The sequence below is a fragment of the Tripterygium wilfordii genome, chromosome 22 (genome assembly GCF_013401445.1).
Source record: "Tripterygium wilfordii isolate XIE 37 chromosome 22, ASM1340144v1, whole genome shotgun sequence".
Lineage (NCBI taxonomy): Eukaryota > Viridiplantae > Streptophyta > Magnoliopsida > Celastrales > Celastraceae > Tripterygium > Tripterygium wilfordii.
Window position 1 is genome coordinate 6,860,628 of NC_052253.1, and position 12,927 is coordinate 6,873,554.

A 12,927-nucleotide genomic window follows, 5' to 3' on the forward strand; every position below is an offset into this window, starting at 1 on the left:
GAGATAATATTTTGCAAGGTCTATAACATTATAATTTTAATATTTTAATATAGTTGTAATCATGTGATCACAAGAAAGATTATAATATTTATTTTTGTCAAAGTCTAAATGCATTTATTTTTTACTCTATACACCCCATACACCCCACCTTTTTTCCCCTATACACCTCCGGTCACATCATTTACTCCACCTCTTTTATATTTTTATAAATTTTAATTTATTTGGTTAAAAAAATATTATTAAAAAATAATATAGTTATCAATACAAAGCACATTAATCAGAAGTTATGTCTACAATGGGTTGAGATACATTTATCGAATGAAAAAGCTTTTCATAATGACGGAATTGTTTGTTATATGGTGTCGCTCATTCTGTTGCATAATCATACTTGTATGAAAATCACTAGATCATAATAGGGGGCATCGAATAATTCTCACTCATGAATACCTGAACAAAGTGGTTACCATTCACATATCCAATAGTGAAGACACTATGTTTTGCATGTGGAGGTGGGATGGATCGTAACAGTAAAAAAGTCAAAGATTGTACATCGCTTATGAGATGCAAGACGATGTTGTACCTTGATGCGATAAGATGTCACATATCAGGCATATTTATCCAACAGTTAATTGGTGTTGATTTATTTTTCTCGAAAAATGCAAGCGCATTTTGAATATAGCATGTCCGCTCATCATAGAAAAGGGTATTACAATAATTTAACATAAGTATGATAATAAATAGCTACAATAAATACACATCATAAAAATTCAAACTAAAATTATTAAGAATTCGCATCATAAAATTCTAATTCAAACTAAAATGATTACAAACATACAAAAAACTCACATCATAAAAATTTAAACTAGAATAATTACAAAAATACAAAAAAAATCACACCATAAAATTTATAATTGATATAGTTAGAAACATACAACAAAATATTAGTACAAAGTATTAAAATAAAAAATTTTAATATTATTTTTTAATAGTATTATTTTTTAATGATATTGTTTTTTTAATAATATTTTTTTTACTAATATTATTTTTTGAGCCAAACAAATTAAAAATTATAAAAATATAAAAGAGGTGGGGTCAATGGTGGGATGGGGGGTGTATAGAAAAAAAAAAAATAAGGGGTGTATAGAGTAAAAAAGTGGGTGCATTTAGATGAACCTATTTATTTTTCTTCCGTCGTGGCTTTAAGGTAAAAGCATATCTCTTTGCCAAAAAAGAAAAAAGAAAAAGCATATCTATCTTTCTCCCTCAGTTGAAGTTTCATTGGTACCCAGTTCCAATGTTGAAAAAGTTAAAATGATTTCGTTTCAATGGGGAAAAAATAGAGTTTATTTTTTTTGTTCTTTTTAAGAAAGACAGTTGATGAGAGTGGTAGCACGATTGAGGAAGTGGTGAATGAGCAAATCACTTTTGTTGGGGCGAGCTCCAGTGCACCATTGGCGAGGTCAGGCACCCATGTCGAGGACAAGGTTGAGGACACCTGCTGTAAACTCATGCCGAAGGTGAGGTCGATGCCGAGGATGGACTTCTCTAAACCCTGACGAGGTACACACTTATACAACCCTGTCGAATAGGGTGCCTTGAGGGTGTCGAGGCATCAACGTGGAGTTGGTGCTGTGGTGTCTTCTAATATTAGCCCAGGTGTCACTTAGTTATTGGTGGTGGCAGTTGAAAAGTCTACTTTAGGGCAAGGAGCTTTAATGTAAATTGTTAAATATAGGGTATCTTCCAAGGTTTTCAAAATCTTGAACGGCCAAAAGACAATAAAATGATGGGGAAGGATTCAGAACGTAGAAGAGATAAGTTTCAACCGAAGACGAGATATCCTTACCCGTATCGAAATCGCGATGTCGGAGGACCAATCGAAATCTAGCCCGCTAAGCTACTGTTGTCGAAGGATGACTCGGAAATTCAACCCACCTTGGTGTCACACCAATTTAACATCAAGGATATAATAGGTATGTAGATCCAAATGTCCCAACAAGTTTCAAAAATTGTCCAATTTTGAACACTTTTAGAATTTTCCATAATGGTCTGAAAAGTATCTTGGAGTTTGAGCTCAAGTACTGTTGTTTGGTGCACTAGTAGCATATATGCTACACAAATGGTGCACCAAACACACTTTTTATATCATCTCCTACCTCAAGCCTCTCTTTTCTCTTTATAAACTCACGTCTCTCTTCTCTCTCTACCGCACGCCACACCATAGGTGAGTGTCTTGTTGAGAATTGAAAATCTTATCAAATCGATAAATTTTGGGTGAAAATCGGAGATCCTAACAGAAAGTTGGAGAAAAACAACAATGAAATTTCATTGTTCTGAATTTTATATGTACTTCGTTTGCTATGAATCTCATATGAACATTATTACATACTTAATATAATTTATCATGAGATTTTCAGTTATGATTTCTTTATGATTAATAAACGCGCAAAAGTATAAAACTTGGGATAGGGGGTTGGAATTAGTCCAGTCAATTCCACCAAATCTCCACCATTCAATGCATGATTGTATTGAATTTGACAACACCACACCCCACCATTCAATGGTGCAGATTTGGTAGAATTGGTGGAATAATTCCAACCAATCTTTTTCCATAAAACTCTATTATTTAAATCAATGCTCTGTTTGACTAATTTTTTTGAATTTTGAAAGATATCAACTATGAGTCTTATTGGGAAAAAAAATTTCGTATTGATTCTGAATGTATATATATATATGAGTTTTCTCTTATGCAGGTATCTGAATGTATATATATATATATATGAGTTTTCTCTTATGCAGGTATCCTTTATGGGTGTAAAATCTGGCTTCAATCTCAGCCGTTGGGCTTGACCAACAATTGAGATTAACAATTGTATTTTACTTGATATACACAAAACGGGTATGGATCTTTTTGTTGCTTCCTTTGGTATGCTTCTTGTTCTTATGACCAGATAGGGCAACACCAGGGGCGGACCCAAGTGTGCTACTGTGGTATCAGTTGACACTAGTAAATTTTTTATACTTACTTATACTTACTTATAACATTGATTTTTGACACCACTCAATTTTTTATTTTGACCCCACTCTTATTACTTCTTAAAGACTTAGAATTAGAATGTTAATAATAATTGGGCCATAAGTCCATAACCCATAAGAAATTTAAAAGGCCCGATAAGATGGATTTAGTTTTATAAATTATTGTATTAATTTTAAAGGCCCAATAAATGGATTTAAACTAGTCTTATAAATTATTAGTATCAATATATCTATACATATATAAAAATAGAATACAACTTCCCATTTTTTTTCCCTCACAAACTTCCAAGTTTTTTTTTAAAGATTTTTTAATTCTTATTATTTTTCAAATATTTCAACTTTTATTATGTTTTAGTAATTTAGTCATAATAATCATCTAACAACCATTTAAATTATCCTTTATATAAACTCCAATTTAATAATTTAATTCTTGCCATGCGAAGCGCGGTCACTCATAGACCTATTACTGTAATAGGGAGTTCTGAGCCTTACACGTCACCTTCTACATTATACATCAGTTTTTTGTCACATTTATTTAATTAAAAAATTATTGGATTAAATTCAAGCTTATTAATTGAATTCACGCCTCTTCTTTTCTCCTTCCTCTCAACTGTTCAGCAATGCTTCACGCAAAATTGTAAGAAAACATGACTTTTGATTTTTTTACAAGGACAATGTTAGATACCTCCAAAAATTCTCCAAATTTACTGGCATTAAAATAGTCATTAAAATAGTCATTGATTAAAAACACACATGTAGGACACACTTCACATCCAACATTCTACATTAAATGCGGGTATTTTGGGGATCACTTTTTAGGGGTTTCAAGCATTATTCTTTTTACAAATACTCCTCTGCCAAAAAACATAGCAGGATGCATGCATCTGTTTAACCTTCTGCGATTTCGGTCCATAGGTCTACTAGGTTAATCAGATTCTTTCATCCTTTCTCTCAAATGTCTCATCGTTCTTCTTCTAGGCCATCCTTTCATGAGCAAACCCTTAATGTATCACTCCCCATTCTAGAGTTCTCACTGGCAAACAACAGAGAAAGAGTGAGTGTCGAAAAGAAAGACAAAGTAATTCTCAGCTGCATCCTTCCCCACTCTCCTTCAAGTTTTTAACACAATTTGTATTTGACGAAAGGTCTGATTCATCTACAGGTTGTCCCTAGTATCACCAATCTTAGATCAGTTGCCAAATTCGACGACATTATGATAGTTTTTATTTAGTCTGAATCTGTATGTTGCATGAAAAAAATTCCTTCTATTTTGAATTTTTTCAAAAGTATAACCATGGATTCAATCATTCTAATCCAATAAAATTTTAAGAAACAAATTCAGATAAATCGGTGCAATAAAAGATTTTAGGATGACTCCCCCGATGCCTCCTCAAGAACACCAAATTAAACACTCAATAAGCAATCATGCACAAAAGGATGTTCCTGAGGGAAAAAAAAAACTCAATTTTTTTTTTAAAAAATCAAAACTAATAGTAATCATCAAGACATTATCGTAATATGAATCAACGGAACAAAAACTACAAATTGAAATAATACAAAATCAATTACCTAGAAACCGATTCAAACTAAGCAGTATGTGCCAAACTATCTATAGATCTCTGTGTTTGAAGAAGCACAAATGTGGGAGAGGGAAGACCCTAAATCGCCCTTGGAACATAGGTGTGCAGAATGAGAAGAAAAGACTGAGGCGTGAAGAAGAATAAAAAACGTATAGGATATGATGCAGATTATTAAATTTTAAAGGAGAATTTACATAATGATAAATATAATTTCAAATGGTTGTTACTTGTTAGGATACTAAGTGGATATGAAATCAAAGATGTTTATCATTTTGAGGAACAAACTAAAACATAATAAAAATCAAAATATCTGAAAAAAATAATGAAAGTAAAAAAAAAATCCAAAAAGTCTTGGAAGTTTGGGAGGGAAAAGTTGTGAAGTGTATCCTACTTTTATATATACTAGGTGCGAAACCCGCGCTTTGCGCGATCTGTGATAAAGAACTTCACTATCTCATATTAATCAACTAACATATACTGAGGAATTTGAGAAAAATCAATAAGTAAGACCAATAACGAATGGAAAGAAAGACATACCAAAGAAAATTAAGTGAAATATAAAATAGCATACAATAGGGATCACAAAGAAAAAATCACACCCAAAAAATAAGTTCTAGAAATCCTCATCTAAATGAACAATAATTTGTTCAATCTTCACCATTACTCTTACAGACACAATAATTCTATAAACCCTCGTCTACATGAGCCTCCTAGTAATATCATCTTCAATCATCACTGACCTGACAGTCCAAAAGAATAATATCAAGTATTATCAACTCGCCCGACTTCAGCTTTATCGACTCAGCCCCTCAACTTGTTTTGTAACCCCCTTCGCCGATGACATCTCTTCTGCTACCGTTGAATCCAGTCGCTTCATCTCTGATCGGCAACATGCACCCATCAATCCTCTGCTTGAATACAGAACAAAAGGCAAAAGAGAGAGCTCAATCGCATAGATCCCAGGCGTCGTGTCACAAAGCTAATTCGAAACGACGATAATGAGAAACCATATATAACTTTTCTGAGTCCCTTAATACTAATTACTAACAATAACTTTTCAATAAACTCACAATAATAGTCTGTACAAAATTAATTCTCATATATTTTAAAGCAAATTCGACTAACACCTCTTAGTGGGAATGCAAGCCGTTAAGTGTGAACAGCAATTAAGATAAATTTAATATGATTTAATTTTATTTAAAACAATAAATAAATAAACGTATGCAAGCCGTTAAGTGTGAACGGCAGTTAAGATAAATTTAATATGATTTAATTTGATTTAAAACAATAAATAAATAAACGTTATTTGTGTATGTATTTAAAACTTGATTTTTATTTAGTCTAATGTTTACCATAAATCCAAGTGGCAATCATAGAGCTAATTTAGGAGCTGATGTGGCAACACCAAAATCATTTATTTATTCAGTAATCATATTATGTATACGATATAGACTAGTTGTATTTTAAATGCCCATAACTTATCATTTGATAGAGTCCTTAGTATTGTATTTTAAAGGCCCGTAACTTATTCTTTGATAGAGTCCTAGTAAAGTCCTTAAAAGGCCTGATAATTCACTCTTCAATTATTAGTTACTTCTACCTTATAATATTTTGACCTTTAGTGTTATTTTCCATACTTTTGAATAAATAATTAGTAAATAACCCAAAAAAAATTCCAAGGGGGGCTGGCCCCGGACTCTCCACAATTTTTTTTTGATTCCTATATAAACTCGACCCCATACATTGGAGAAGCTGGGTCCGCGCCTGGGTGACACTCTTCCTTTATTCTTCATTTCATCGTGTTTGTCACCCGAATCAACCCAGCCCCAAAATTGATCTAACCCTACAAATCATATTAGCTGTACACAATTGAACGTTGCATTGACGAGGCACTTAAGATCTAGATTCCGTGCTTTCGAAATCAAACAAGCCTAGTCCCCAAATTAGTTTAAAGGCTTAAATCGACTTAACATCACCAAAGCTGAATAAGGCGAGATGCCCCCAAATTAGACCAGGTCACGATTTCAGCACTAGTACAAATATTTAAAAGAATTGCTAGTGTGACTCTATAATCCTATAACGAAAACAAATCAAACATTGAAGAAAACTAGTGATCCAAGAACAGAAAAAAAAAGGCAAAACCATGAAAACTATACGAGTGGGACTATTTGCACCCTACGATTTACTAAGCGCACCCTAATTTCTCGCGAAAATGCTCAATCTTAACACAACCCATTGTCATGTATGTTCATCTTCATCCTCATAATCTCCATCCTCATAGTCACAACCATCTCCAATCCCTAACCCTAACCACTTCATCTGCCAGCTCTAAACTATACGCGCCCACCACTCTCCCCCATCTACCTCCATTGACAACAACAACAACATCACACTAAGAATCCCTTCAGATCTCCCCCATTTTCATCCTCTTGCCACAACCAACAATCCCTTCAGAGTTCCTGGATAGAACAAAAGTGGGTTTAGTGATGAAGGTATGATATGCGACTGTCATCTGAACCAGAGGGAGCCAAAGAGAATCAAATCTATTGAGAAATGAACAAAACTCATTTGAGGAAAACAGAGGAATTAGGGATTTGAAATGAAACATACGCATAAACAAAACTCAACTGTTTTGGTTTCACTTCTTTGGCTTCTGCTAGGCTGCCATTAGAGTGAAGAAAATGGAAGAATGTTCTGGAAGGACATGGAAGGGAAAGAGAATGGATCCATGGAAGAAGAAAGAGAAAGTGGGGTGCTAATTTATTTTTAAGAAAAAACAAAAAAAGGGTTGTACTTGGTAATGTTATATTTTTGCCTAGGGTTTAAAAAGATTGGGGTGTAGTTAACAAATTTTGGGGTGCAAATAATGTTAATCAAACTATACATCATCATCAACAAATGGGGCATATTTTCAAGTCATTCTCATTACACTATTTACAAACATTTGTGGAAAGGATTTTCATTAACCAAACTATTGCAACCCAAATTGCGACGCAGACGGACTTACAAAAAAAAAGGAAGCCGCCACCAATTGTTTTGGATGTGCAATTAGTCATCTTTTAAAACACCGATCTACGTTTAGAAAATAGGATTTAGGAGTCGATTGAGTGTGAGGAAGGTGTTACACCCCACAACACTCGTTCACGTGGTTACCAACTTTTAGACAAGGGCTAATATAACTCTCTGATTTTTTTTTAAAATTTATTGATAACATTTTGGAAACTCCTCCTATACGGATACAAATACCACGAACACGAAGTTTACAAAACTTTTGTGAAAGGACATTTTTTTTGAAAATTTATTTTTTGAAAATTCATCCTGTACGGGTATAGAATACCACGGAAAAAAAGGTTTACAAAACTTTTGTAAAAAAATATTTTTTAAAAAATTTATTTTTTATGCCCCACTTTCGAATTTGACAATAATCATTTTGATTAAAATCATTTTTCTCGAATGGGTGGTTAAAACTAATTTTTGTTCAGGGCGACAACTATCCCTTTTTTATAAATTAAAACAAAACAAAACAAAACAAAATAATAGAATAATAAAAAGTTAAGTCAAGTGTTGGCACAAAAAATGAACAAATCCATGAAAACAAATGTGAGCTTAAAAATAGAATAAAGCCATGAAATCAAATGTGAGCTCAAAAAATAGAATCAGGCCATAAAATCAAATGTGGGCTCAAAAAAAAGGAAAGCAAATGGGCCCAAAAAATAAGAACAAAACAATGAAAGCAAATTTTCTAAGAGCCTGCTTGGTCACATCTTCAAGTATGTCTCCTGGTGCTTCAGCCATCTTAGCAATAGCTCTTTCTTTTCCAAAAATCAACAACAACACATTATATTAATTGAATGATTTTCCTCTAATACTATTTGCATCACGACGAGTTTATAAAAAATAAGATAAAGAGAGAGAATCACATTAGAACACGAATAAAACATAGTGACAAACTAAAAGTTTTCGATACACACATATCTGTAAATTAACATATTATCTTTACAAACTCATCCCATACATCTGTAGAAGCTACAAGTGATTTCTTCTCATCATCCCAACCAAATCCACTTCCTTGATTTGTTCGCAAATCATAGATAATCCCACAATGTTTTTTTAATGTTCTAATATGCGAGTCAACATGCTTCTCAAATATGTTATGACCGGGCAACATCATTCTCAACATGTCCAACTCTGTTTGATGTCCTTTTGTAAATCCACCTTTGTCGTTATTATTGTGAGTTCCCTTTTTTTTTCAACATAAGCATTGAACCCACAAGCTTTTCATCTTCTTTCGGTGACCAACCATGTTTTTTTATCTCTTACATCCATACCTAATCAAATATGCATTTTTAATTCATAAACCCAAATGCACCCTCTTGTAGGAACTATAAAACTAAACCAGGCACAAACGTCGACACATACATGATCTTTCAGTATTAAGGAAAAAAACCAACAAAGTCCATGTTACTAATGGCATTAATTACTAAGAATGACAAGACCAAATAAGAAAAACAAAGCAAGATAAAACACAATGACAGCTTCTCAAAAGGGGAAGAGGCAGAGATCTTAGCCCATCTATAAAAAGTATTCCAAATAAATATGAATATAGGGAGTTTAAATTGAACATGTTATGATATGAATAGTTTAACAATTATAATATTCCAAATAAAAAATATTCAACTGACAATTCTACTTGGTTTCTACTCATTGAACATTTGCACAGCTAAATCCCTCCTCTAGTCATTCCATTGGGTTGATGTTTCAACTCTTGCAATCAACTCACTATCCATCTCACTAGTATCTTCTTCATCGTCTTCTAAATCATCTTCTAACGGATCAACTAGCATTTTTTGTCTTATTAAGTTATGAAAAAGACAACAAGCTATAATTATCTGTCCTTTTGTCTTAATTGGATACCATGAAGGGCTCCTAAGAATAGCCTAACGCAATTTTAGTAATCCAATGCATCTCTTTATAATATTCCCAGCTAAAGAATGTTTCATATTGAAAAATTCTTTAGGGGTAGTAGGTTGATAACCATGCCTCCAATCATTAAGATGATATCTTTGACCTCAAAATGGAGCTAGAAAGCTATTTTCATTTGTGTATCCATGATCTACAAAGTAGTAATATCCTTAAAACATGAGGAAAAAACATATGAAGCCACCATAAAAAATAGGGAAAAAAGTATAGAATAATATGATATAGGTGATTGAATTTTCACGTCATTCACCTTGTGAAACTTCTAAACCATTTCTCCTACTCATAGCATCTCAAAGTATTCGTCCATCAACAGCTGAACCTTCCCAACCAGTAAGTACAAAGATAATTTCCATGTCTGGTGAATAAGCTACTAGGATATTTATTGCAATTTCGCCTTTCCTAGTCTGATATCTAGGTTTGTAAGCTTCAGGAACATTGACTCTTATGTTTGTCCCATCTAATGCTCCTAAACAATTCTAAAACAAGAGATGAAGCAAAAAACTTTAGTGTTTAACCATTTACTAAAAACTAAAACCTACAATTATTGAACATTAATAAAATAAATACCTTAAACCATTTCCACCTTCAATTTTTAGAATTTTGAGGTACAGGTTGAGGCTTTTTGAACAATTTTTTTGTAGTCGAAGCACTTTATTTAGTACTAGCTTGAAGTGCCTACTAACCATTTCTCCATACCCAAAAAAATTCTCTTTTATAGAACGATTTTTCTCATGATGAGCAAGTATATTTAGGAATGTAGCTACTTGCTCGTCGATTTTCACATTTTGTGTGTCATTCAACATTTCTATTGTATGCAACATTACACATAATTTGTTGAATGTAAGCCTATCCATTCTAAGTATATTAAAACATGTGACATCATTGGAATATACCAATCATTCTAAAAATTGGGATCTCTCGTAGTCCCTATTAAAATATCTAGACCTCAAGCTATATTTTGGTGATGTTGAATTATAGCATCATAAGCAATGTGGAGGAGGGTGACTAAAATGTTCAATCGATCCATATACCTCTTCAACATTAGGCATATAAGTATCTTTCTTTTGTCCATGCTTAAATAATCAATTGAAAGGCACATACCTAAACGTTACATGAAAAGAAAAACATCACATCTATATATACATATAATAAAAACATCATATCTATATGAATCTATTTAAGAAAAATAATAACTCAAATCTATGATTCTTTAAAGCATATATAGAAAGAAATCAATTCCTATTGGAAACTGAAAGCGGTATATTCTGATGTGCTAAGACAAAACCAATAGCAAGAACATAAACATGAACATGAGACAGAAAATTCTGGAGACGAATTTTTTTCTTACATCAGATTCAGACATATGCATACATCTAAGATAGTCCTACTGCTACCTTTTTAGAAGACTTCAGAGCACACTTTATCATCAAACATTGACTTCTCACATGACTTTCACTACACACACATGCAAACACTTAAAACAAACATTACACAAACATAGAATTACATAAAAATACAGAGAAGTCTCACACCACTAATAATTATAAATCATAAATATGTGAAAAGGGTGCTATGTTTCCTTAATCTTATTAGCTTTTCTACATTCAATCAGACAACAAACAACTTTCACTTTGCACCCTTTTTATATCACCGTTCATATATTCATGCATAAAAAGATGCAGTAACAAACGACAAAATCAAGCCATCTAACAAACATCACACACGATGACGGCTTCTCAAAAGGGGTATGCTAAAACCAAAGAACAATTTAGCATAGAACTATGAAACAAGCAAGGGAACATTATATTTTTCAAACTTGAATAGGCTATTATAAAAACTACATTCTCCATGCATTCTCATAGTGATCCATTAGGAAATGATCCACTAACAAATCAAGCGAAGAAGATGATAAGTGAGAGAGGCGTGAAAGAATCAAAGCAATGATACCTGTTTAAGAGGTAGAATGAGTGTTGATCACTAGAGAGTGAGATGAGCTTCAATTGCCATGGATCGCGAACTATAGAGGGAGAATCGCCATGGAGATCATGAGAGAGAGACAATTTAGATTAGCCTATAAGTGAGAGAAGCTTGGAAGAATCGAATCAATAATACATGTTTTTGCTAGGTAGAACGGACGTTGATCACCAGAGAAGGATACGAGCTTCAATCTCCATGGATGGATTTGGAGATCGTGAGAGACAAGAGTGAGATCACGAGAGAGAGTTTAGATTAGAGATTTTTTATAAGGGCAAAATTATCCATTTGATATTTTTTACATAAAGTAATTGGAATACTAGAATACAATATGTATTCTGATTATATTTTTTTAGTCTTATCTAAATACATGTGTATTTAGATTACCATTGTGAGATTAAAAAATTAAACAAACATGGTAATGGAATAGGATTCCAATTACTATTACAATTCATCAACATCCAAACAGGCTCTAAAGACGTGTAATTCGATTACCATTGTGAGATTAAAAAATTAAACAAACATGGTAATGGAATACTATTCCAATTACCATTACAATTCATCAACATGCAAACGGGCTCTAAGAGAAGACCGTAGGCCCAAAAGACAAGAAAACAAAAGAATATAAGATAAAACAAATCCATGCCATGCCCAAAAGCCCAAAACTCACTTCTTCTCCAACATTACTCTCTCCAGCTGTGACAATGAATTCCTTCATTCTTCATATCCTCAACTTTAGAAGCAGCAGATAGTATATTAAAGTTAAAGAAATTTCAATAGCATTGAACCAGGATAAATAAATGTTTTCTTAATCTCCATACCTATTACATCAAAATATTAAAAATGATACAAAAGACAAACTCCAAAATTGAAGCCGGTGGAGAACAAACAGGGACAAAAGTTGCATCAATGGAGAAGCTTTTCCTATAAGGAGAATCCGACGAAGGAAGAAACTCGTGAGTTCGACGATGTCGTCCAAATCGATGTTGCTGTCAATAGAAACTCTCATCTGTACGGGGACAAATGTCCCACGAAGAGAACTCATGAGCTAGAGCACCGCTATTCGGGATGGTATCACCGTCAATGGGAGTTCTTTTTCGTACAGGGATAGAGGTCCCACGAAGAAATGAACTCCTCTCTCTCTCTCTCATTTGACCTTTTGTTTTGGATGTTTAATGAACAAACAAGGGTGGTCTTGCAGTTAACAGTGAATGAAATGGAAGAATGGGGAAGAAAGGGTGATCTTTGTGAGGCATGCTTGCTACCTTGAATCAAAATTCTTTCTTCTTTTTTTCTCCTTTCTCTCTTCTCCTCCTAACTTTTTTTCTTGGGAGCAGTTAAATACATTGTTACTTTT

At 33.2% G+C, this 12,927-nt stretch overlaps 1 long non-coding RNA gene across 1 annotated transcript; it reads right to left on the bottom strand.

The window, feature by feature from the left end:
• Nucleotides 1-8,537: 8,537 nt before the first annotated feature.
• On the bottom strand, nucleotides 8,538-11,855 carry LOC119990927. The gene is made up of 2 exons (XR_005466104.1): nucleotides 11,544-11,855; nucleotides 8,538-8,944 (listed from the first exon to the last, which is right to left on the bottom strand). It is a non-coding gene; the product is annotated as an uncharacterized LOC119990927 (long non-coding RNA).
• Between the last annotated feature and the right edge of the window lie 1,072 nt (nucleotides 11,856-12,927).